The sequence below is a fragment of the Pinus tabuliformis genome, chromosome 1_2, assembly GCF_031772625.1.
Source record: "Pinus tabuliformis cultivar Carrire ecotype Pingquan chromosome 1_2, CPIR1, whole genome shotgun sequence".
NCBI lineage: Eukaryota > Viridiplantae > Streptophyta > Pinopsida > Pinales > Pinaceae > Pinus > Pinus tabuliformis.
The window spans coordinates 1,227,210,686-1,227,236,453 of NC_142298.1; positions in this window are offsets into that span (position 1 = coordinate 1,227,210,686).

The window sequence follows — 25,768 nt, forward strand, 5'->3', positions numbered from 1 at the left end:
TGAGAGAGTATACTGAAGAATTCTATAGGGTAAATTTAAGAGCTGGTTATACGGAGGATACTCGGGAAAAAACAACAAGGTATGTAAACGGTCTGAGAATGGAAATATTAGATGAAATCAGCATTCTTTCCCCGAAAAATATAGAGGAAGCCTACCAGAGTGCCATGAAGGCAGAGGAGAAGATCACCAAAAATCAAAATGCTAGGAGAGGACAGGGAACCAGCAGAGGAAGAGGATAGTCTTATGGCAGAGGACGAAATGCCAGTAATAGTGAAGAAGGCAGCAGTTCCAAAAATACAGGGACAACAGAAAAAGGAGACAACACTAGAGGTGGCAGGCCATATTAGTGAGGAAGAGGGAATGGCCGAGGTAGAGGAGCTAACTATCAGTGCTACAGGTGCCACAAGTGGGGGCACAGATCTTTTGAATGTCCTGAAGCGGAACAAGCTGGTCAAAGAGGAGCATTTGTTGCACAGCCAGAGGAAGCAGAGGCACCACCTCAGGAAGCAGAGAATGTGCCGAAAATAGGGGAAGCCTTAGTGCTGAATAAAGTATTGCTAAAACCAGCCAAAGAAATAGCTGAACAAACTCAAAGGAAAGAATTATTCCGGACAGTTTGTAAGTTGCACGGAAAATGCTGCAAGTTGATTATCGACAGTGGGAGCACGGATAATCTAGTTGCCACAGAAATGGTAGAGAAGTTGGGTTTGAAGCGGCTGAAGCACCCCACTCCTTACAAGGTATTGTGGTTGCAGAAAGGCCATCAGCTGTTGGTTGACGAACAGTGTGAAGTTGAGTTCCATATTGGCAGGTATAAAGACAAGGTTATTTGTGATATTATGCCAATGGACGTATGTCATATACTACTAGGGAGGCCATGGCAGTATGACCGGAAGGTAGTGCATGACAGGAAGACAAACTGTTATAAGTTTGTTAAAGATGGGATCAAGCACACACTTGTGCCCATCAAGGAAGAGGAGACAGCAGAAACAAGCGGGACGAGAATGTTACTAATGGGTGGAAAACAGTTCTTGAAGCAGATTGAAGACAATGAACTGAACTATGTTGTTGTAAGAAGGGAAAAAACAATTCTGTTACACACAGAAGTGTCTGATTTGCCTGCAGATATTTAGGAAATGCTACAGGAATTCAGCGATATAGTAGTGGAAAATTTACCAGATAAGTTTCCTCCCAAGAGAAGTATAAGTCATAATATTGACTTTATACCGGGAGCAAGTCTACCGAACAAGGTAGCATACCAGATGAGCCCCAAAGATAACGAGGAAATTAGAAAACAGGTACAGGAATTGCTGGATAAAGGGTTGATAAGGGAGAGTTTGAGCCCCTGCGCAATTCCAACAGTTCTCGCTCCCAAGAAAGGAGGACAATGGCGAATGTGCACAGATTCGAGGGCCATCAACAAGATTACCATCGGGTATAGATTTCCACTTCCACGAATGGAAAACATGATGGACTACTTGAGCGGGGCAGCATACTTCTCTAAGATTGATCTGAAGAGTGGTTATTATCAGATTCGAATCAGGGAAGGGGATGAGTGTAAGACAACCTTCAAGACCAATGAAGGGCTATATGAGTGGTTGGTAATGCCATTCGGATTGAGTAATGCACAGTATTTATGCGACTGATAAACAAAATGCTGAAAGAATTCATCGGAAAGTTTGTAATAGTTTATCTTGATAACATATTAATTTTCAGCAAGATGAGGGAGGAACACTTTCGACATGTTCAAAGTGTGCTGGAAAAATTGTAGCAGAATAAGCTGCTGATAAATCTGAAAAAATGCACTTTTCTGCAAAAAGAATTGGTTTATCTGGGTTTTGTGATTGCAGAAAATGAGTTGAAGATGGACCCAGAAAAGATTGCAGCAATTGTCAACTGGCCATCCCCAAAAAGTCTATTTGAGGTACATAGCTTTCATGGACTGGAAATTTTTATCGTAAATTCAGAAGGAATTTCAGTGAGATCTGCGCACCTATGTTGTACACTATCAAGAAGGCAAGTCAGCCTTTTCGTTGGACCGAGGCAACATAGAGGAGTTTTCAGCTACTAAAGAAGAAGATCACAGAAAGATCGATCCTGAGATTGCCAGATTTGAAAAGCTTTTTTAGGTTTGTTGTGATGCAAGCGGTATGGCCATTGGAGTTGTACTTAGCCAAGAAGACAAACCTGTTGTGTTTTTCAACGAGAAGTTGAATGAGAGTAGGCAGAAGTATTCATTCTATGACAAAGAATTCTATGCTGTCATCCAAGCACTGAAGCATTGGAGACACTATTTGTTGGGAAATGAGTTTGTTTTATTTTCTGATAATTCTGCACTACAATACGTAATGCAACAACATAAGCTGAATCATAAGCATGCTAAGTGGGTTGAATATTTGTAGAGTTTCACTTTTGTGTTGAAACACATTAGCGGGCAGGCCAACAAGGTGGCAGATGCGTTGATCAGAAGAGCCTTGCTCTTACAGGAGAGTACGATACAAGTGCTAGGCTTTGAGCATTTGAGAGACTTGTATCAGACCGACACAGATTTCAAAGAGGCTTATGAAGCCTGTCAGAATCCTTTACTGAGAAACAATAGTCCATGGTTGGACTATAATTTGTAGGAGAAGCTATTGTTTAGAGGGGGAAAGTTATGCATTCCTGATTGTTCAATGAGAAAGAATATCATTCGAGAGAAGCACAGTGGAGGTCTAGCTGGGCATTTCGGCATAGACAAAACGTTAGAACAGCTCAGCCATTTTTATTATTGGCCAAGAATGCGAAGGGATGTGGAGAGATTTGTGACCAGGTGTAAAGTGTGTCAGTTTGCGAAAGGAGACAGTCAGAATACATGACTCTACACACCATTTCCCATTCCGAGTAGACCGTGGGACTCAGTCAGCTTGGACTTCATCTTGGGTCTACCAAGGACGCAGTGGGGTTATGATTCGGTGATGGTAGTAGTAGACCGATTTTTGAAGATGGCACATTTCATCCCTTGTCGAAAAACCTGCGATGCCACTCACGTGGCCCACTTATTCTCCCCAGAGATCGTCAGGCTACACGGCCTACTTAAGTCCATTCTTTCTGACAGGGACATGAAGTTTACAGGACACTTCTAGCGCACCTTATGGAAGAATATGGACACACATTTAAGTTACATCTCTGCTTATCACCTGTAGAATGGCGGAAAATAGAGGTGGTAAATAGGAGCTTGGGGAACCTGCTACGAAGTTTGATTGGAGAAAATTCACGAATGTGGGATCGAGTACTTGCCCAGGCGGAGTTCGCTTACAATGACTCGCCCAATTGCAGCACGGGTTACAGTCCTTTTCAGATCTTATATGGCATGCATCCTCGCGGAGTGCATGAGTTACGAGATCTAGGATGGCAAGAAAGATGGAGTGTTGATGGGGAAGATTTCGCCAAAGCAATGAATGTTCTACATGAGCAGGTGAAAATGAAGTTGTAGGACAGTAGTCAAAAGTATAAGCAGTGGGCAGATTTGAAATGACGAGAGTTATAGTTTAATGTGGGGGATGAAGTCCTCGCGCATTTGCGCAAGGAACGTTTTCCTAGAGGTGCATACAACAAACTGAAGTACAAAAAGATAGGCCCCTGCAAAATTCTTTGGAAATTTTTAGCCAATGCTTATGAATTACAGCTGCCACCAGGAATAGGCATCTCGCCCATCTTCAATGTGGCAGACCTGTTTCCATATACTGCCAGTCCAGAGGAAGACAGTACAACACAGCCTACATAGGACACACAGGAAGGAAGTGAGACTTGGATGAGACAAATGCCTTACGCTCAGCCCCTTGAGATCGAGAGGATCCTCGACACTCAGGTGGCCAAGAAAACTCGGCGGAAAGAATATCTGCAATATCTGGTCAAGTGGAAGAACCGTCCCATTGAGGACAGTTCATGGCTTAATGCCAGACAAATACAACAGGCAGGCTATTTAGTCGAGAAGCTCATGGACGGGAGTCATGAATCTTTCTTACCCCAGGAGCCTGATGCAGGAGCATCCAGCTAAGGGCACCATGACCGAGTGTTGGTCTCAGCTAAGGAGGAGAGGTTCATCATCATTAGATTTCATTTATGTTTGCTAATTAAAAACAGTGTTAGGAACTTGTTTTATTTCATTATCAGTTAATAGGTATTTAGGGACAGCAAAGTTAGGTGGAGGTGGTTACAGCCACGCTGTTGTTTTGTTTTTATTTTATTTATTTTATAGCTATTTACTATTAAAAAACAAAATTAAAGAAAAGTTATATATTATCTATGTATTCCACAGAACGAGAAAATTAAAACAGCAAGATAGTTATCAACTGTGTAACTGAAGAAACAACTGCAAACAGTTTGCATAACTGTATTGTAACATTACAAAACAAATGTACTACAGTGTGGAAAAGGTTCGACATTCTAACACAAAAGAGTAATACCAAGAGAGACATTTTTCATTCCTGAATCCATCTGTCCAATACTTGTTTTATTATCTAATTTCTATCATCTGTAACATAAAGACAACTATATAATTTACCAGAAATCCTTCCAGATAAAACAGTGACGAAGTTCCAGAAACCAAGTGACAAGCAGAGGCATAATTTCAAAATCGAAGACAAACAGTGACACAATACCAATGCAAAGACTGAGCAGGTAGTTCCAATCACACATCGACAAACTACAGAAATACCAGAGTGTGCTATAGCCAAAGCCGTTAATTAAACAAATACAACCACAAAGACGAGCATTCATAAAAGAAGTAACCCTATACATCGAAAACTCTTTTCGTTCATTTTTGAAAGCATTTCAGTATCAAGACCTGCACATAAACTATACAAATACAAGTTCTAAAGTCCAGCGACCCTAAGGCTGAGAAAACTCTCCTCCAAGAGTAAAACAGAGAAACGAGGGTTAGGGTTATAACCATGAAATTGTTACAGTCCGCTGTGTTGAGATTGCAACAAGATGATGGAGATGATGGAGCTTAGTGAAAAGAGTCGCCTTCACTAAGTGGGCCCGCAGGCTATTTTTGGCGCAAGTCTATTTTTAGACTATGTCTATTTTTAGACATATGGATCATGTCTATGGATTTCAGGTTGCTGTTTATGGATGATTGGTCAAGTTGGGAAAAATAGATGGACTTCTATTTTTTATCAAAGTGTGAGTGATCACAGTGTGAGTGATCAAAGTCTATTTTTAGACTGGCTGTCAAAAATAGAAAAGTCAAATATTATTGTCTCATAATAATATTTGGACTATAAACTTGATCTTATTCTCTTGGAGCACTTCAGTTTGAGCTACAAAGGTGGAACATGCAGCTGTCAGAAGGAAATACGTTTTTCTTATGAGTCAGTTGAGTTGTTGCATGCATGACTTCAGTTAGAACTCAATCAGTTGAGTTTGGTGGAGTTGATTGTGGAGTTGATGGAGTTGTGTTCAGTTTGACTTGGTTAAACTAGTTGTAATTAGTCTAACTGCAAATAGACTAATGATGAGTTGTTAAACTAATTATTAACTCATGATGCAACTAATGAATACATCAGTTAACTCAGTTGCATGTCAGTGCATGTTCAGTTCAACAGGGACAGGTGGTAGAGAATCAGATTGCTATCAGTTGTGACTATAGTTGTGCACCAGATCTTGCACAATCAAGGGATTGAGTATGCCAATGAGTTTGCTCACGTATTTTCCCAGTATTGTAGCCTTTGCTCACGTCCAACAAAGTGTGAGTGATTATTTTGAGGTGAAATACGAGTTTGGTAAGCCATTCTCATCAGTTCTTGAGCAGGTATTGAGCAGTGGAGGCAGGCAAGCAGTGGAATAGATTTGGAGATTAGATCTGAGCTGTATTGTGTGTAACAGGTGGAGATGGTACTGGATTTCTTGTGATAAGCATTGTACTTTGTAATGTTACATGGTCTCAATCATTAATATACAGATAGTTGGGGTTTTTTAGCGAGATGCTTTCCCCGGGTTACATATTGTGTTAATGTGTGAATGCTCTTGATGTTTTATTGTTATTGATGCTGCTATATTGATGATCAACGTAGAGGAGCTTATGTATTGTGTATGTATTCCGCAATAGTACATGATCAGGATAATCTTTGTTGAATATGTGTTAAATTATTCAAAATTTCTATATGGTATCAGAGCTGTTGATCATCAGATCTACTATTCAAGAAGTGTTTACATTCTATTTCTTCAGGCAGAGTCTGTAATCGGGCCAGGTAGCCTCTGGATTCATCCTTCCTTTGGAAGGTGAGATATCCGGTGAATGCCCATACAGTCAATCTCTGTACGAGAAATATTGTGTTATCACGAATCTTAGATCCGAGGCGGTTGAGTTGGTTGCTGGTGGAATTCGAATTTGCAGCAGTGTTTTCTTGGTGACAACGCAGCAATGTCTTTCAACGGATTGCGATTGGAGTATGCTCTTGAAGGCAGCTCAAACTATATTGCATGGAAGGACAGGATGGAGGCAGTATTGGATGATAATGAGCTGAAGGAGTTCATAGATACGGATATCCCAAAGCCTACTGATGCTTGGCAAAAGAAGATCGCAAAATGTCGAAGGATTCTGTTGGAGGGCGTGAAGGATCACATTGTGTCCAGCCTCCATGGAAAGGCTACTCCATATTTGATGTGGAAATCATTAACAGAATTATTCCAAAGCAAGAGCGATCAGAGGAAGCTGGCGCTCAAAGATAAACTCAGAAACATCAAATGCGAGAAGGGTGACAGTATTCCCAAGTATCTCACGAAGTTCACTCAGTGTCGAGATGAGCTGGGAAGTGTGGGGGTTACTGTCGATGATGAGGACTTGGTGAGCTTGGCTCTCCTTGGTCTTCCGAAGAGTTGGCATTCCTATCAGGACTCTGTCAATGGTTGGGAGAAATTTCCAAGATGGGAAAGACTATGGTTAGATCTTGTGCAGGAGGAGATCAGGCGAAGTACCAGGGACGGATCTTCGTCAAAGGGAGTTGATGAAGAGAATTGTGCTTTGGCTGCCAAAGAAAAGAAAGGGAAGAGCAAGAAAGCTTCTCAGTCTGGTGCGAAAGGCAAGAAGCAGGATATGTCCAAGGTGAAGTGTTTTCACTGTCACTAGCACGGACACTATGCCACAAATTGTCCGCAGAAGAAGAAGAACAAGCAAGCTGCTGGATCTGCAGGGGGAGAGGCCTTAGCTTCTCAGTTTGAGATTGATTTTTCATTGATCACATGCTTGGTTTCAAGTGTGATGGGATTCGTGTGGTTCTTGGACAATGGTGCGTCTTTTCACATGACGAGAGATAAAGATTTGTTCTCTGATCTAGAGGACAAAGATCTTGGAGTGCACATCGAGATGGGCGATGATGGTAGATACAGTGCGACCGGTATCGGTACCATTTCCTTTGAGAGGGAGTCTGGTAAACCCTTCGTATTGAAGGAAGTCATGCATGTTCCAAGATTGAAGAAGAATCTTATCTCAGTGGCGATGTTAGAAGACAAGGGGTATGATGTTGCTTTCAGCGAGGGAAAGGCTTTCCTGCGTAGCAAGACAACTGGTGAGACCCGGAAGATAGGGGTACGAGTGAGGAACCTATATCAGTTGCATGTAGATGGATGTGTAGCAATGGCGGGCAAGGCAGAAGGATTGGTGAGCCGGGATGATGGCAAGTTGTGGCACAGGAGATTGGGTCACCTTCACCATGGAGCCTTGAAGATACTGTAGCAGATCACTACAGGGCTTCCTAAAGGCACACTTGCACAGTCATATCAGTGCGAGGGGTGTACTTTGGGGAAGTTTGTGAAAGCCACCTTTCACGAGAAGGATAGTCGCGCCACGACGATCCTTGAGAGAATTCACACAGACGTGTGTGGACCTTTCTCAGTTGCTTCGACAGCAAAACACATGTATTATGTGATTTTTGTTGATGATTTCTCTCGTAAGTGCTGGATCTTCTTCATGCAGAAGAAGAGCGAGACATATTCAAAGTTCTATGAATTCAAAGCACTGGTCGAGAAGGAGTCGGGGAAGAAGGTGAAGGCTCTTAGGAGCGATAATAGTGGTGAATACATCTCGGATGAGTTCAAGGATTTCTACAAGGCAGAAGGGATTCGTAGAGAGCTCATAGCTCCCCATAACCCACAACAGAACGGGGTAGCTGAGCAGAAGAACAGAACGATCGTGGGTGTTGCACGGGCAATGTTGCATGATCAGGGCCTACCCATTCACTTGTGGGCGGAAGCATGCAATACAACAGTTTATGTGCAGAACCGTTGTCCTCATAGGATACTTGGCATGAGTACACCTGAGGAGACTTATTTTGGTAAGAAGCCTGATCTTTCTCATTTGAGGATTTTTGGTGCTAACGTTTACATGCAAGTGATGAAGGATGCCAGAAAGAAGTTGGAGCCGACCGTAGAGGTTGGGATATTTGTGGGGTACACTGATACGCCCCACAACTATCGTGTGTATTTGCTAGACAGTGGTAAAACTGTTGTGCGACGAGATATAAAATTTCAGGAGGAGAAAGCCATGAAGTGTTCGCTTGAGAGGGAGCTACACTTGCATGCAGATGAGGAGCTATTAGTTCCTAAGGATGAGCTTCGGGACATGGATCAGCCACAGGACGAAGTTCATGGAGTGGAAGAGACCACTCATGTAGCGCCAACCATCAGAGGGCGAAAGCGCTTGACAGAAGCTGAGCGACTGGCTCAAGATGCAGAAAAAGTTGTAGGACCACCTACAGCCCAACACAGGCAGAGACAGTCACCTGATCGGTACACTGGATACATGGCTCTAATGAGCAAGTGTGTTGTGACTAAGCCATCCTCTTTCGAGGAAGCTGTGGAGGATCCCGCATGGGTAGACCCCATGGTGGAAGAGTATGATTCTATTGTCAGAAACAGTGCATGGGAGATTGTTCCTAGACCGGAAGGGAAATCAGTGGTGGGTTCGAGATGGATCTACAAAGTTAAGCAGGCAGCTGACGGGAGTGTGGAGAAGTACAAGGCAAGATTTGTTGCCTGAGGCTTTTCACAGATTGAGGGGATCGATTATGAGGAGACCTTTGCACCTGTCGCAAGGTATTCTTCCATACAGACGATTCTTGCTCTCTCAGCGCAGATGGGATGGCACATTCATCAGATGGATGTGAAGACTGCGTTCCTCAACGGAGTCATTGAGGAGGAGGTGTACTTTGAGCAACCCGAAGGCTTTGAGGTCTTCAACAGCGAGTCGCATGTGTGCAGGCTCAAGAGAGCGCTGTATGGGTTGAAGCAAGCACCACATGCTTGGTACACACAAATAGACAACTATTTCACAGGACTTGGATTCTCTAAGAGCGAGGCAGATCCTAACCTATACCATATTGTGGTGGAGGGTAAGTTGCTTATCATTGTACTGTATGTTGATGATTTGATTCTAACGGGTGATGAGCTGTTGATACTGTCATGCAAGAAGGATCTTGCTACAGAGTTTGAGATGAAGGATTTGGGCCTCCTTCACTATTTCCTAGGATTGGAAATATGGCAGCGTAGTGGTGGATTGTTTGTTTCTCAGGGCAAGTATGCTCGGGAGATACTGGAGAAGTTCAACATGCATGGCTGCAAGCCTGTTGATACTCCTCTTCCTGGAGGTTGGAGGAAGGAGGATGCCACTTCGGGAGAAGAAGTGGATGCCACTGTTTATTGACAGTTGGTGGGGTCACTGATGTATTTGGTCAATACACGACCCGATATATGCTATGCAGTTAACCAGCTTTCACAAGCTATGGTTAAGCCTACCAAGCTCTTCTGGAAGGCGGGCAAGCATGTATTACGCTACTTGAGAGGCACATCAGGATATGGTTTGTGGTATAGATAGGAGGATGAGGTGAAGCTATGTGGCTTCACGAATGCAGATTGGGCAGGGAGCCCAACGGAAAGAAAGAGCACATCAGGAGGGGTCTTCAGTATTGGATCGATAGCAGTTTCTTGGTACAGCAGGAAGCAGAGATCTGTGGCACTCAGTTCAGCGGAGGCCGAGTATATGGCAGCAAGTTTGGCTGCATGCGAGGCTATATGGATGAGGAAGATCATGGTTGGTTTGTTCGGTTCTCATTTGGATCCTACTGTGATTTGCTGTGATAACCAGAGTTGCATTAAACTCTTGGCTAATCTTGTATTTCATGATAGATCTAAATATATTGACATCAGGTACCATCATATCAGAGATTGTGTGCAGCGGAGGATCATGTTGCTTTCATACATTCCAACGGAGGATCAGGATGCTGATATTTTGACGAAGGCTCTCACCAGGAGCAAATTCGAGTACCACCGAGGTAGGATAGGGGTTGCTGATAATCCATATCTTGTCGAGAGGGAGTGTTGATATTGCAACAAGATGATGGAGCTTAGTGAAAAGAGTCGCCTTCACTAAGTGGGCCCGCAGGCTATTTTTGGCGCAAGTCTATTTTTAGACTATGTCTATTTTTAGACATATGGATCATGTCTATGGATTGCAGGTTGCTGTTTATGGATGATTGGTCAAGTTGGGAAAAATAGATGGACTTCTATTTTTGATCAAAGTGTGAGTGATCACAGTGTGAGTGATCACAGTGTGAGTGATCACAGTGTGAGTGATCAAATTCTATTTTTAGACTGGCTGTCAAAAATAGAAAAGTCAAATATTATTGTCTCATAATAATATTTGGACTATAAACTTGATCTTATTCTCTTGGAGCACTTCAGTTTGAGCTACAGAGGTGGCACATGCAGCTGTCAGAAGGAAATATGTTTTTCTTATGAGTCAGTTGAGTTGTTGCATGCATGACTTCAGTTAGAACTCAATCAGTTGAGTTTGGTGGAGTTGATTGTGGAGTTGATGGAGTTGTGTTCAGTTTGACTTGGTTAAACTAGTTGTAATTAGTCTAACTACAAATAGACTAATGATGAGTTGTTAAACTAATTATTAACTCATGATGCAACTAATGAATACATCAGTTAACTCAGTTGCATGTCAGTGCATGTTCAGTTCAACAGGGATAGGTGGTAGAGAATCAGATTGCTATCAGTTGTGACTATAGTTGTGCACCAGATCTTGCACAATCAAGGGATTGAGTATGCCAATCAGTTTGCTCACGTATTTTCCCAGTATTGTAGTCTTTGCTCACGTCCAACAAAGTGTGAGTGATTATTTTGAGGTGAAATACGAGTTTGGTAAGCCATTCTCATCAGTTCTTGAGCAGGTATTGAGCAGTGGAGGCAGGCAAGCAGTGGAATGGATTTGGAGATCAGATCTGAGCTGTATTGTGTGTAACAGGTGGAGCTGGTACTGGATTGCTTGTGATAAGCATTGTACTTTGTAATGTTACATGGTCTCAATCATTAATATACAGATAGTTGGGGTTTTTAGCGAGATGCTTTCCCCGGGTTACATACTGTGTTAATGTGTGAATGCTCTTGATGTTTTATTGTTATTGATGCTGCTATATTGATGATCAATGTAGAGGAGCTTATGTATTGTGTATGTATTCCGCAATAGTACATGATCAGGATAATCTCTGTTGAATATGTGTTAAATTATTCAAAATTTCTATACGCTGAAGAATCAACAAAATCAAAATACAACTGAGCCTGAAAGCTAATTTTCCATCTACCAGACAACGAGACAATAGAGACCCAAGTCCTAGTCTAATGACCAGCTATACTACGGAAGGAAACCCTCAACTAAACAAGTCGCAACAGGGAACGACCCTATCGGTTCCATTTGGAGGAAGGGCCGAGTAGTAATCCACCTAAACAGTTAGCGCTGGAGGAAGAAACATGAGAGAAGAAGCCTGAGAGAACTTACCAGTTCAATAGTTAGCACTAGAGGAAGGAACCCACACTTCGGTCGCGGCCAATGGAAGAAACCCTGCTCACAAGGAGCAGCAATTGTTAGCACACAAGAAAAACTGTGGAGACAACATATAGCAGAGAAAGAGTTAGTACCTTGCCAGAGCCAAATGAATGCAGAGGAAAGGGTCTTTTGGGGCCGCAACCTGTGTTCACAATACACAGACAAGTCAAACAATGAAATAACCACACAGATAGCTGAAGAAACCATTGAGAAAGCTCAACAGCATGCGTAAGGAATGAAGGAGAGACAGTGAGCACCGGACCACCGAGAGAGCAGAGAAACCCTCACAACAAAGCCAACAACCAAATGACAGAGCCGAGCTAACCCGAATGTAAAAACAAATATTAAGCGTAGTCATAGCACCTACCAACAAAGAAGCCCATAGTCATCGTGAACATAGCATTGACTTGAAACACTTAAAGTCACCAACAGAACTGGTGAGCAGAGCTCACAACACCAAACAGAGCAAAACAAAAATGACAGAGTAACCACAAAAGGGTTAGGGTTTAGTCCAAGAGCAGGAAGGAAACCCGAGGCCAGGACAACTTTCCTCTCAACGTACAAGTTAATCAATACAATCATCAATGCAACCAAAATATCAACGCTAACCCTTGATTACCAAAATAATCACATAATCATTGATTAAATCATTTGTTGTTAATTATTATTGTGGTGTTAAACCATAAGTCACGGGCTGGTCCCATCATCGATCGCCCACTTTTCAAAGGGTTGCAATGTCATTTGCGGATTCAAAGGCATCTCGTCCCTCCGCGATGGTTTACTTGTTCTTTGACATACATCACATGCCTTGCAATGTGCTTTTGAATCCTAATGAAGGGTCGGCCACCACCACCTTGCGCGGAGAATCTTCTACACGGTCGCTTGCCCTGCATAATGTCCTCTCATAGTGCCCCCATGCGCGTCTGTGAGGATATGTCTTCTTTTAATTTCAGGTACATACCTTCGCAGTATCTCATCATTGCCCATCTTATATAGGTTCCTTGCAATGACAGAGAAATCTGTCGCGCGCACCACTAGTTCCTTCTTCTACTAGACGAAGTACTCTTTCGACGCAGTTCCAGTCATAAGAAAGTGGATTATATCTTCAAAATGTCCATCTACTATGCACACAACAACGAGCTATGCTTTAGGTAATCCTTCCTCCAGACTAGTAGGTTCTTCTCTTGTCTTAATGCGCGATAGGTGATTAGGTCCTGCGTTCAGTCATTCAAGCTTCACAACAACTTCAAAATCATATTCTTGGAACAATAAAATCCACCTACATATGCACCCCACCAACACAAGCTTATTGACCAATTATTTCAGCGTGGAATGATCTGTATACATTATGAAGTGTCCCCCTAGCAAGTAGTTTCAATATTTTTGGAGCGCATACACCATAGCCAGTCCCTTACATTCAGTGGTGGAATAGTTCTTTTCTACTTTAGACAATCTGCGACTCGCGAACACGATAGGGTGGTCCAAGCCCTCGCCACCATCCTGTGTTAGTACCGCTCCCAGCACTATACACAATGCGTCAACATGGACATGAAACTCCTTGTCCCAGTTCGGGAAGACCAGGATCGGCGCAATGACCATCTTTTCTTTCAATACATCCAGGCTTTTCTTACAGTCATCGTTCCAATAGAACGTGACATCTTTTTTCAACAGCTTTTCCATCGGCGCGGTGATTTGGGCATAGATTTTGATGAACTTCCTGTAGTACCCCGTATGTCCCAGGGTAACGTGCAGTTGTTTCACACTTCGCAGCGCTTCCAAATTCAGAATCACTGCAATCTTCGTGGGATCTACCATCAGTTTGTGTCTGCAAAATACATGTCCTAACAGGTTCCCAAAAGGAACAAGGAATGTACACTTCTTGAGGTTAAGCACAATTTGGTATCTTCAACAAGTATCCAAAATCAAGCGTAAGCTCACTACATGGCGCTTAACCATCCCAAATACAATCAAATAATCAAAATAAACTTCCAAGAATTTGTGAATATATTCCTTAAATGCTGCAACAACCACTCGCGAAAAGATGGGCGGCATGTTCTTCAACCCAAATGGCATGACCTTATATTGAAAGCAACCCCACTCAGTCATGAAGGTTATCTTTATCCTATCTTCCCGTGTGATTTTGATCTGGTGGTACCCTGAGAACTTGTCAATGAAATAATATGCTTCATGCCCATCGACATTGTCCAACACCTCATCTATGAACAGATTTTGGAATGGATCGTGCACACAAGCATCATTCAATTTTCTGAGATCCATACATATTCTTATCTCGTCCTTCTGCTTCTTTTCCTGCACCACCATTGGACTTACCCAATCAGATTCTTCCACTGGCTCGATGATTCATGTAGCGAGCATTTTATCTAGTTCTACGCAGACCTTCTCCTTGTATTTCAGATTTAAGCAGTAAGGCCTTTTCTTAACTGGATTCACATCGGGTTTTAACATGATCCTCATCATTCCTAAATCTTCGAAGATTCCCTTTAAATCTGTAAACTTGGTTGGGAATAAGTCCTGGTACTCGCAGAGTAACTCAACGACCTTATCCACCGTCGCGTCATCCCAGTAGTCACCGAGCATTGCAAACTTAGGTTTGGCCTCCGTACCAATGTTCACCCACTTCATTTTTACTGGCGTGGTGATGTTAGGGTTCTCAATTTGTGGTCCTTGAACCTTGCGATGACCTTCTATTTCTGGAATGTTAATTTTCCACGGATCTTCATCTTCTTCTTCGGTACTTACATTATAACATTCCAGCGCACAACTCAGCTGAGTAGCCACTTTAGGCTGAATTGATTCTATCGTCTCCTGTGGTATCCTAAAGATAGCTGCCTTTACCTCTTGTAGCGCTTCATCAACGATGTACCACCATCTGTCTTCAAAACTGAAGGTCATCATGAACACTTCGCGTAGGATATCCCATTCACTTGTCCCATGGTGGAGCTCCATTTCTATATACCAATTCATGGGTATAACATCTAGGGTATGACAGAACAGGTGCACCCACTCAGGTTGTGGCTTCTCTCCATAGACCTTCATTCACTTGGCTAGGTGTGCGCGCGGATCATCATGTCCATCATACTTGTCTGTTAGTCGCATCTTAGGCTTCCAAAACTATGTGCACATCATTATCCTACATTCATGCCAGTCCTTAAAGCTCCCTTTGTGCGTACCCCACCACCTCGCGGGTGTAGCGCACAATACCCAATTCAAGGCCTGGAAACATTGCTTTTCTGACACCTCCCTTTCAAAATTATTTAGGAAAGTATCTATCTCACTTAACCCATCATAAGTAGGCATATCCCTCACTTTTGTCGATATGCAGCGCAACGATCTTGTCATCATATTATAGTTCAGCATGGTTGCCTCGTGTAACTGGTTCTGCCATAGCTCTATCTCCTCATTCGAATCCGACGTACAAGAGCTTTTGCGCTCCCATGAGATCTGTCCATCCGCGGTGGGATTTACCCAGTCCTGCTCCCGCACAGTTATTTTGTAGATGCAGTCCAAATTGTCGTCACTTTCATAGTAGTGCACTAGCTTTGTGTAGCGCGATCCCTTAGCCGGGTCTAAGGGTATAACTATGCACAGATACTTCTTCTCAAAAATCATCTTGTACTTCTTCAGATTAATCACCCCATTCATGTTAGTGGCCCAATCAATTCCTAAGAGCGCAGGGTAGGGATTGATGTCATCAACAATCTTTATCACTTCAAAGTCTGCTAGCGTGTTCGCTCCCTTAATATCCATAGTGATTCCCTGCAATCGTCTCATGGGTATTATATTTTGCTAGTTCGCCATTCGCAGCTGGATAGGAGACCATTGCAGCATAGGCCTCCCCATGAGCTCCCATATCTGCTTGGGTAGGATGTTCGCATCTGATCCTAAGTCCAGAATTACTTGGTCCATCTCATATTCTCCAATCTACGCGGTTAGCATCATTTCTCTCCCTATCCTAGTCTTGTGTTTTCCAATCTTCTGGACTACGCATGGTTCTCCTGGCATGGTCCCAATGCATATGTTAATGAGTTCCTGCAATCCTTTAACAACCTTACTATCACGCAGTAGCTTCATGCATGTTTCTAGGAACATCGTAAGCATAGATGGGCCATTTCTGACTCCGATCTATCTTTTCTTTCTGAAGTGGAAGCATCGGAAAAGCTCTTCTTAGCTTCCATGAAGGTTTCCTTAGCACACTCCAAATCAAACTCTGCTTCTTTCATTGGAGCCTTGCGAACCCAAGTACTATCTTCAGGTTGTTTGCCTTTATCATCTCCCATTGCGATTCCACTTTGGAGCACAATGTTCACATTTGGATCTTCTTTGCGTGGCTCAGACCTCATCATCTGCAAGTTTTGAGTTGGGGGAGGTGGTAGTGCTCCCTTTTCACGTATCCTAGCTCTCAGCATAGGATAAAACAAGGTACAATACAGACATGATGGACATGTTGGGTTCTTACAATCATGGGCATAATGTCCTATCCCTCTGCAATTGTAGCATATCAACTGTCTGCGGCCTCGTCCAGGTCCTCTTCCACCTCGGCCTCATCTGCGCCCCTAAAATCTGGTTCGTGCCACTCCTGCATTCTGGTCTAGGGGCTATGTTTCGACCTGAACTCTATAGGTGGGAGTTCTATCCATCATCAGCTCACAGCTTCTACAAGTGTGCTCATTGTGTCCAACCGATCTAAAAAAATCACAGAACAATTGTTGTGAATTCTGCGTGTACTTCTGTAACAGATGGCAGTTATTCGTAGCATACTTTCTTCCTATTTGACAAATTGTGCACCACAAAGTAGGTGTCGCGCTAGGTCATGCTTGCGCTTCCGGCCTTAACGGCATCGGTCCTCCTCCCATGAGGTAATTCATGAACACAGGGCAGTGGTCCTTATCATGACCCTGACCCTTGCATTTTATGCACCACACCTCTTCATGCACTTCTGGTCGAGTTGTCCTGTCCTGTTTCAAACTCTACATCTCAAGGCATAAGTTTTTCAACTGCGCATGGATCTGTTGAACTCCCAAGTTAGGATCCTACATCGGGGTTTCATGCAGCCTCATCACGATCTCCAAGGCCTCTGCCTAAGTTGTTAACCTCTGTTGCGACAACGTGTTCCTCAAATGCGGTGTTAGCGATGCTACAAACCATTCGCGGTGCTGTCCATTCGTCAAAGTCATATTAGCTTTGCGAATCGTACACTTCAGTCTTTGATCCATCTCCCAAGGAGTCTCGCCTAGTAGCATTGTGATCTCTATGAATCCAATGATTGACTGAGCTTCTGACTTCAACCTGCTAAATTCTTTGTTTAGCTCAATTTGGATGTTCGTGATTCCCACATTCGGATTGTCATTAGAATGCTTAATATATTAGGTCAGTGCGCAATCCTTCAGAGCGCTGACCAGTGTCGCTTTCTTTATATTATCATCTGTAACTCCTTGCACTTCCCATACGGCTCTTATCATGAACCAAAACTAGTCCGGATCTTCATTTCCTACTCCCTTGAACACAAGCAACTTTATCGCACTTGCCATATCGACTCGCGATGGTAGCAGAGGTGGTACGGGTGAATATGGAGGTGAAGGTGGTGAAAATGGTGGCAGTGTGGGTAGGGGTGGCATGTGTGGAATTCTCTGCCTTATCAAATGGATCGCACTTCGCAGAGAGACCTTCACGAGCTCTTCCTTGTCCCCTCATGGAGGTGAAATCAAAGGGGTATTCTCCAGTCCCTTACTTCCTTCATTTCTGTAGGTTTTTCCACTTCGCGTAGCTCTGGACATCAAGGTAATTGCATAACCCTCTTTTCACACAATAGCATTTTAATCCAAGTATTCAGAGACTTTACGTACTTACCTCGCGGTCCTTTGAGAAAGTGTCGCTCTGCCTCGCTAAAGCTGGTTGAAGTGTCTACCACGAACTCAGTAATGAATCCTCCTATAATTAGATCAAGCCAATGATAAACATCATGCATAATCTTTCCTCTGATGCTTCCAATCTGTGCACCAACTTTGGGGTCCACACAATAGGATTGTCGAGTTTCCACCTTCCTTGGCTATCTGCTAGCTTCGCGATCCACTCATACAACTCAGTAGGGAAAGATGCGAAGAATATTTTGTGGATCTTTGTGTACAGGTAGCAATCTAACCACTCTTCCTTTGATAGTCATGGATTCCTGTTCTCCTGTACCGCGAACTCGTGAATTCTCTTGTCCAACCAACCTTCAATTTCCTTCTTAGTTGGATTCCAATGATACGACATCAGACATCTCTATGCAGATTCCGGTCCCAGCAACGGAACCATTTGTTGGCTTGAGGGGGCCTAACCTAGGTTCAGAGTTAATTAGCCAAACAAATCCTTGTACTACTGGCCCTTTGGGCATCAGCCCACGGAGCGCGGAATGAGGTCTCACCCGAAGCAGTATGGGGGGATGCTGGAACCAAGTTTCCGCACCCTAGAGATGTCTAAGGGTTCAGTTTAGTCTAATTGTGAAAACCTTCACGCAGGTCACTTTGCACGTTTTCCTAACCTGTGAGACCTTTGCGATCTGTTATAATTGCCTTCACGTAGCCCTAACCAGGGGCTGAGGTGATTTCGCATTGCCCTAGCAGTAATCTGCGCTACTTGCCCAAGTTATACCGCAGATCTTACTTATCTTCTTACAACAGTTAGTTATCTTTGTGTAAATCGATACTTAATATTATATTCACTTTATCAACACATTCATGTAAGTTCGCGCATCATATAAACAATAGAAATGAAATTTATATCCAATACATTCAATGCCCAAAACAAGAAAAAGATACATAGAAATGATGTAAAACTTCTCTTTATTACTTCTCCAAAGGTTACAGACTCAACTCGCCCTGCACACTCAGCTGTAGGGGTCTGCGCACTCAGCTGCAGAGCCTTCTCCTACTCTAAGACCCAAAGACTCAACTCTACACTTAGATAAGACTCAATTCTCCATTCCTTCTCTCACTGATTTACAACTTATAGCCTCGCTCTATTATACAATCCTATGGTCCGCAGACCATGGGTAGATTTCTAAAGCCGACACTACATTACAAAAATGAGGTTGGACAACCTTATGACTCATTTACAATATTCACACTCCGCGCCCACAAAACGTGGAGTCTTTACATCGGATTTGGTCAAAATCTGAGCTTTAAGCCCCAAAACTTTCCCTGGGGGACCTCACGCCCAGCGTCTTGTATGCAGGTTAAAGAAAGCTTTATATGGTTTGAAATAAGAACTAAAATATTGGTATCTAAAAATAGATCTTTCTTCTATGAGAAAGTTTTAATGAGAAGCAAAAATGATCCTAATCTATACATCAAGAAAGATGAATATGGGAATGTTGCTTTGATATCTGTATATGTTGATGATCTTATCATAATAGGAAATGCATTCAAGTTGATTGAAGAAATTAAAATTCAGTTGTCTTAGGTATTTGAGATGGAGAATCTTGGTGAATTGCATTACTTTTCAGGTCTTGAAGTTTGGAGGGAATTTGGTAAGACACTAATCACACAAAGCAAATATATTTAAGGGAAATCCTTAAAAGGTTCAATATGATTGAATGGAACCTTGTATCGTCAACTAGTGGGAAGTTTGAACTACCTCACAAACATGAGGCCATATATAGCATGTTAGCATACTTAGTCAGTTCATGGCTAAGCCTTCTGAAAGCCACTAGAAAGTAGCAAAGAAAGTCCTTCGATATCTGAAAGGAACACTTAATTTTCGTATTATGTATACTAATGAATTTGATGTTGAGTTGGAAATTTATTCTTATTTTGACGGGGCTGGAAATCCAAATGATAGGAAATCTACTACTGGATATGTGTTTAATATAGGTTCAAGAGTGATATCATGGAGCAGTAAGAAACAACCAACTATTTCCTTGTCATCCACTGAAGCTTAGTATAAAGCATTAATCAGTGCTACCTGTGAAGCAATATGGCTTAGAAGGATACTTGAAGATGTTGGAGAAACACTACAAGCACCTATAATAATCAAATGTGACAATCAAAGCACTATCAAATTGGAAAACAATCATGTATATCATGCAAGGTCAAAGCATATAGAAACAAAACATCATTTTGTAAGAGAAAAAATACAATCAAAAGAAATTGACTTAACATATTGTAATATAGATGAAAATGTGGCTAACATATTCACCAAGACTCTCAAAAAGGCTAAATTTGAAATTTGTAGAAGTTAGTTGTGTATTGTAGGAAACCCAAATTATGTTCTAACCTTAGCTGAGACTTAGACCAACAAGCAAGTTAACATTTAGGTCATGATTAAGGGGAGGTTTTAGAAATAATCACAGCAGTATGAAGTAGATTCTAAATTGTCGATCAAAAGTTAAAAGTCGACAGGAATCAGTGAATGTAGGTACGCAATAAATGACAGTCGATAGAGGTCACTGTAGAATCTTTGGCTACCTTTGTGTATATTTTTCAATAATTGGAATGCAACCTACAAGTTATTGTATTGAGTGTTATCTCTGATAGTGTATGGTAGTGGATATGCATGCCATGATCAATTGATTGTTGGGTGAGTTACTTTGGGTGCTCTATAATGAGTGGATTTGTTAAGCTTCGGAGTGATTAGGTTGGGTTGAGTAAACTATGAGTCTACAACTTGATTCATTTCCCTAGTGACCTCATAAACCAACCTAAGAGCGACATTTATATAAGATGCTTGTTGTTAGGTAAAAATTCTTCATATGCAATGAGTTTCTTTGATTTCCTTTCGTTAAAAACTAATTATTACATTTATGTTTATAGTTCAACAATTTAATTCTATTTATATTATTTTAAAAATGAATTAAACATGTTAAATGCATAAATTTGGTTATAAATGAAATCATCACAGTTTGTAGGAAGCAACGACTTGTTTTCAAGAGCTTATACTAGCCCCTATTTAGGAAGAACTCACTCATGTTGAGAGGGAAGGAACCACCTAGATGCACCATCTCTCAGACACTAAGGTTTTATGTTGAGTTGGCTAATCGGGTGCCTAGCACAAGGCACATACATCGGCACTTCAATCAATATGTGCACATGATGGACCTATACTAGTGTTATCGGGAAAAGTGTCTATTTAGAACTGCTCTATCCCACTAAGGTGTGACAGCTACCTTAGAAACAAACAGAGAAAACTACTTTTGTATTCTTCCTTATGAACTATAAACAAAGAGGAATAGGATGAACCAACCTGTGTCTTGCACTAGTACTTTGATCCAATCTCTCTCCTCTTTGACAGCTTCCAGCTACCTGCTCCCTTACTTGCCCAGCTTCACCAAGTACCTGTAAGATCACAAAAGAAGGAAACTATACAAAGACATGGGTTTATACTCATAAATAACTTAGGATCAGATTTAAGTTAACCATACAAATGTAACAAGCATCAATGAAACACAAGAATGGAGAAGAAACTCAAATAGTTTTATTGATATACAAGAAGATCCAGGAGGAGTTACAACTGATGATTCCTGACCCAGCATCAACCTCTCAGCAAAGAAGTCCCTTCTTCACCCCCAACAAAGCATAGATCACCCAATTCTCTGATATGTATCTCAAAACCAGCAGCAATTCCTTACAATGTGCAACATTCCAGCCTCTGGATCTCTGGGATGAGGGATCCATATATAGATGTATGCAAGGAGGATGAGTCAGCTCATGATTTGATTAGTGGCTTCTCTCTATCAGTTCTTGCTTCCACTTGGAGACTGAAAGCCTCTTACTCATCCTCGGTCGAATTCAGTGAGGCAAGTGTCATTGGAGAAGATTCTGGAAGCTTCCATTGTCTCTCCACCCCGCGGAATGACACTGCCATTTGTCATTTCCCGCTCAACGCACCCTGGTAGTGCATTTAGGTGCGTTGCAATGCACCTAGCTAGTGGACTTAGGTGCTATGCAACACACTTGGCTAGTGGAGTAGCTGAAATGATCCTGATTTGACTTATTCTGAGCAGTTTCTGGTGGAGAACTTCTGGGAGAAGCTGTAATTTGTTGACCTTGTTCCTTTAGGAGTTAGAACAACACTTTCAGGGACTTAGGAGCCCTTGGTTTATGGACATTTCATGCTTAGAGCTGTAAGGCACAAAAATGTCTATAACAGTTGCCCCCTAAAGTATGAGGCCGTTTATCGGGTGAAATGCTTTATTAGGAGGATCCGAAGTTCTTTCAATGCTGGGAGGAGACCTGTAATAAGATACAATACAATACATTATCTTCATACTGTTTTCATGATCTAGCTGAGGCGGGCATTCCCATGCTCAGCTTTATAAATTCATTTTCATGTACATAGGACAGACAATCGTCTGATGGTAGACTAATGATTCTGATAGAGCCATCATCCTTTTGGTAGGATGATTATCTGTGCTGCAATGCTGTACATTTGAATGTCTTTATTTCCCTGAATATATATCGCAGCCCGGATGGATGAAACTAGATCCGGGATCTTCAATCTCGTCCGATCTTCACTCAAAGTACAAGTCGATCCATGTGAGAAATGTTTTGAAGTCGAACATGGAAAGACATCGCTTGATTACCAATCAATGATGTAAACTGTTAACAAGCGCGAGAGGAATCACCGATAATGATAATGATCCTCAAGGTACTGTAGTACAATTCACGTGGTGTCAATAAAGGACTTGGCGTCGAACACCACGCAAAATCTTTCGGTCGAAGGTCATTGATGTGAACCTGTCGCCGGAAGTGAGAAACTTGCCATTGAGGCATGCAAGCTTCAAAGTACTGAATGGGGTGTTCCTAGACCAACTTCTTGGATAATGAGCTGATGTCGACAAGAAGTGATCCGTCATAGGAGGGCCTTAATGAATCCCACATCAATGACACGGAACGGAGCAAATGATTTTGATGGAGGTGAAAATGATCTGATGATGTACGGTTCAGGGTGGCGGTCATGAAAGAATGGAGTATAATGTATGGTAGTGGGTGGGACACAGGCGGCCTTTCTGGATGACTTCTCTTGAACATGTCGGCGACACTGATGTGATGGATTAGTAGCATTAACCCCAAATGTGGATGGTATGGTGTGACCATGGCGATGTGACCGGTGAATGAAACAACCCAACCCGACTCAGACACGGAGCGGAAGTGTCATGTTCAAGAGCGACTTGCTACCAATAAATATTCTTTGAGTTTTCTTCCCAATTTTTCCCCAGTCATTGCTGACCAGTACCTCTTTATTTTTGTCAAGCTTGAGGAGGATAACATATGCTTGTTCTATAATTTGCCCTTCGGGCAAACCCATCGCTATGTTTTAACGAGCCTAGCAATAGTGAAACTCGTTCTCGTCTAAAGACAAGTTTGTCGCTATTAATCTTTTTAACGAGTTTAACGATAACGATAACTCGATCCTTTTCATTTTTAGAGAGTCTGAAAAGGTACGTAAAGGTAACTCCAAAATTCCTTTTTCGTCATCTAATCCCTTAAGTCCGAAAAAGTATAAAACAATACAGAAGGGATGAATTTTCGATAGCTTTAACGAGCCGAACAAAACAAGCGCTCGATCTTCTTGTGCAATAATCCCTCAGGTCCAAAAAGATTAAAATCTAGATGAGGGATAGCACTTCCTATCCCTTTAACGAGCTGGAGAGGCCAATGGCTCGGAAATCTTTTCATATTTTACGAGTCAGTTGAAAAGAGCTTAAAAAATACTCGTCTTTTGAGGAACGAGTGATAAAATGGGTAGCAGCTGATTCCAGGTAAGGTTTGGAATTTTCCAATCACGGCAGTGTCACAAGGATGGCTAGTGAAATCACTCTTCGCAGCTGTTCCTCAAAATGGGTAAACAATCAAATGGAGGTGAATGATCGGCCAATGAAAAAGTGGAGGTGACGGTGCAAACACGACCAAGGCTTTAATGGCTGAAGTACTACATTCATGGTGGTTATTTACCAGGGAATAGTTCATTTTTTAACGAGCTTAAATGCGGGTGGAAACATTTTCTCGGTGCGGGTTTATTTTTTAACGAGCTTGAACCTTGCGGTAACACTGCTCGAGGCGGGTTTATTTTTTAACGAGCTTGAACCCTGCGGTAACACTGCTCATGGCGGGTTTATTTTTTAACGAGCTTGAACCCTACAGTAACACTGCTCGTGATAAGTTTGCATGCCCCCAACATAATAATGCAAATCGAGGTGCATGCCCCCCAAGCTTCATTGCATTCAACTCGGTGGTTGGAATGAAGGTTTACCTTTGAGATTTGGAAAGGGGATTTGTTTCATTTTTTAATGAGGTTGACACAGTAAAAGAACCATCCTCAAGATTCCTTGTTTCATTTTTTAACGAGGTTGACACGAGATAAGAACCATCCTCGAAATCCAAATCCATTAGATATAGAAGATTTCATATTCCACTGTGGCCACTTCCACCAGATTACTTAGAGGCGGTAGGGCAAAAGTACCCATTAAGGCAGGGTCTTTTAGGAGACCTACTCCGATATTTTGGAGTGAATGATTGCTTCCATGGATCATTGGAATGCTTCCCGTAACTTGTGAACTGTTGGGGAGAAATTTTTGTTGGTCGACGATTGTAATTCCTCCTTGGAAGGGAAATGCAATCTTCCTGAAGTAGGTCGACACAACTGCGGCCATGGCATATATCCAGGGACTTCCCAGTAGGATGTTGTAATCAAGGTTTTCGTCGATTACTTCAACATCAATTTCTACTGTTTTCCCTCCTAGTTCAACTTTCAAGTTACTTAGGATACCATATGGGGTATATGTCCTTCCGTCGAATGCTTTTAATGTTGTCGAAGATCGCGACAAGGTTGGAGATCCTAAATTTTTCCAGCAACTCATCGACATAATGCATGTAGATGCCCCCTCATCAATAATTGTTCGATGAACGGTTTTGTTGAGGGCTTTCACTTGAATAAGGAAAGCTAGTTGAGCTGGTAACTGAGGGTCATATCCTTTATGATCAAAGGCCACAAGATTGGAATCCATTGGGTCAATCCCGCCTATTGCTGATAATAAAGCTTGCTCTTGGGAGAGGCAATTTTGCGGTACCTCGAGTGTCGACATAGCGGACGGCGATTGGGCCAGGTCCTCTATTATATTATAATTCTATGCTATTTTTGCACGAGGATTAAATGTCGATTTGTGTACTACTCCCTTTGGCTACTTTATCATAGGTTCAGGAATGATCGGTGGCACAACTTTGGTCAAAGTTGTTGTTGAACTACTAGGTTGTTCATTAGCCTTGTTATTCGACACCTGTGGATTCCCGTAATCTTTATTCCTTGCCAAAGCATCATTTTGCTGCTTTGATATAGACAACATAAGCACTTGGGATCGGGAAGAATTTTGATTAGCAACCAGTTTGGTTCCCGGGTTTGGAAACGGATCAGTCAATACTGCTGAGGTTTTTGAACTCTTAAAGAGTTTCTTAACTTCAGCTTTATGTGGACAATCTCTCGTCCAATGATCCTCATCGCATATATGACACCCTGCAGGGGGTTTCCTTTGCCCAGAAGGGTTTGTAGAAGGTTTTTCAGGAGATGACTCATCCTGCTTCTTTTTTCTCCCTTTCTTTTTCTTCTTGCCCCCTGGTTGCTTCAGTTGTTTGCCCTTGTCGGTCGACACAGCATTTACTTCCGAGGCAAGAAGTTCTTCATTTGCATTTTGACTAGAAATCTTACGGGCCTTTTTAGATGTAGCCTTTGTCGATTTCGTGTCTGTTGCGTCAATCACGCCATTGCCGGCATGAGGGTCATTGTTTGATTTAGGAGGAGGAGGAACTGAGAATTCTGGTCTAGGGGCGTCAGGTATTTTATCGTAGAGCGTGCCGGACTGAGTGTAAATCAAGTCCAAATATTGCGCACGAGCGATAACTTGCTCTT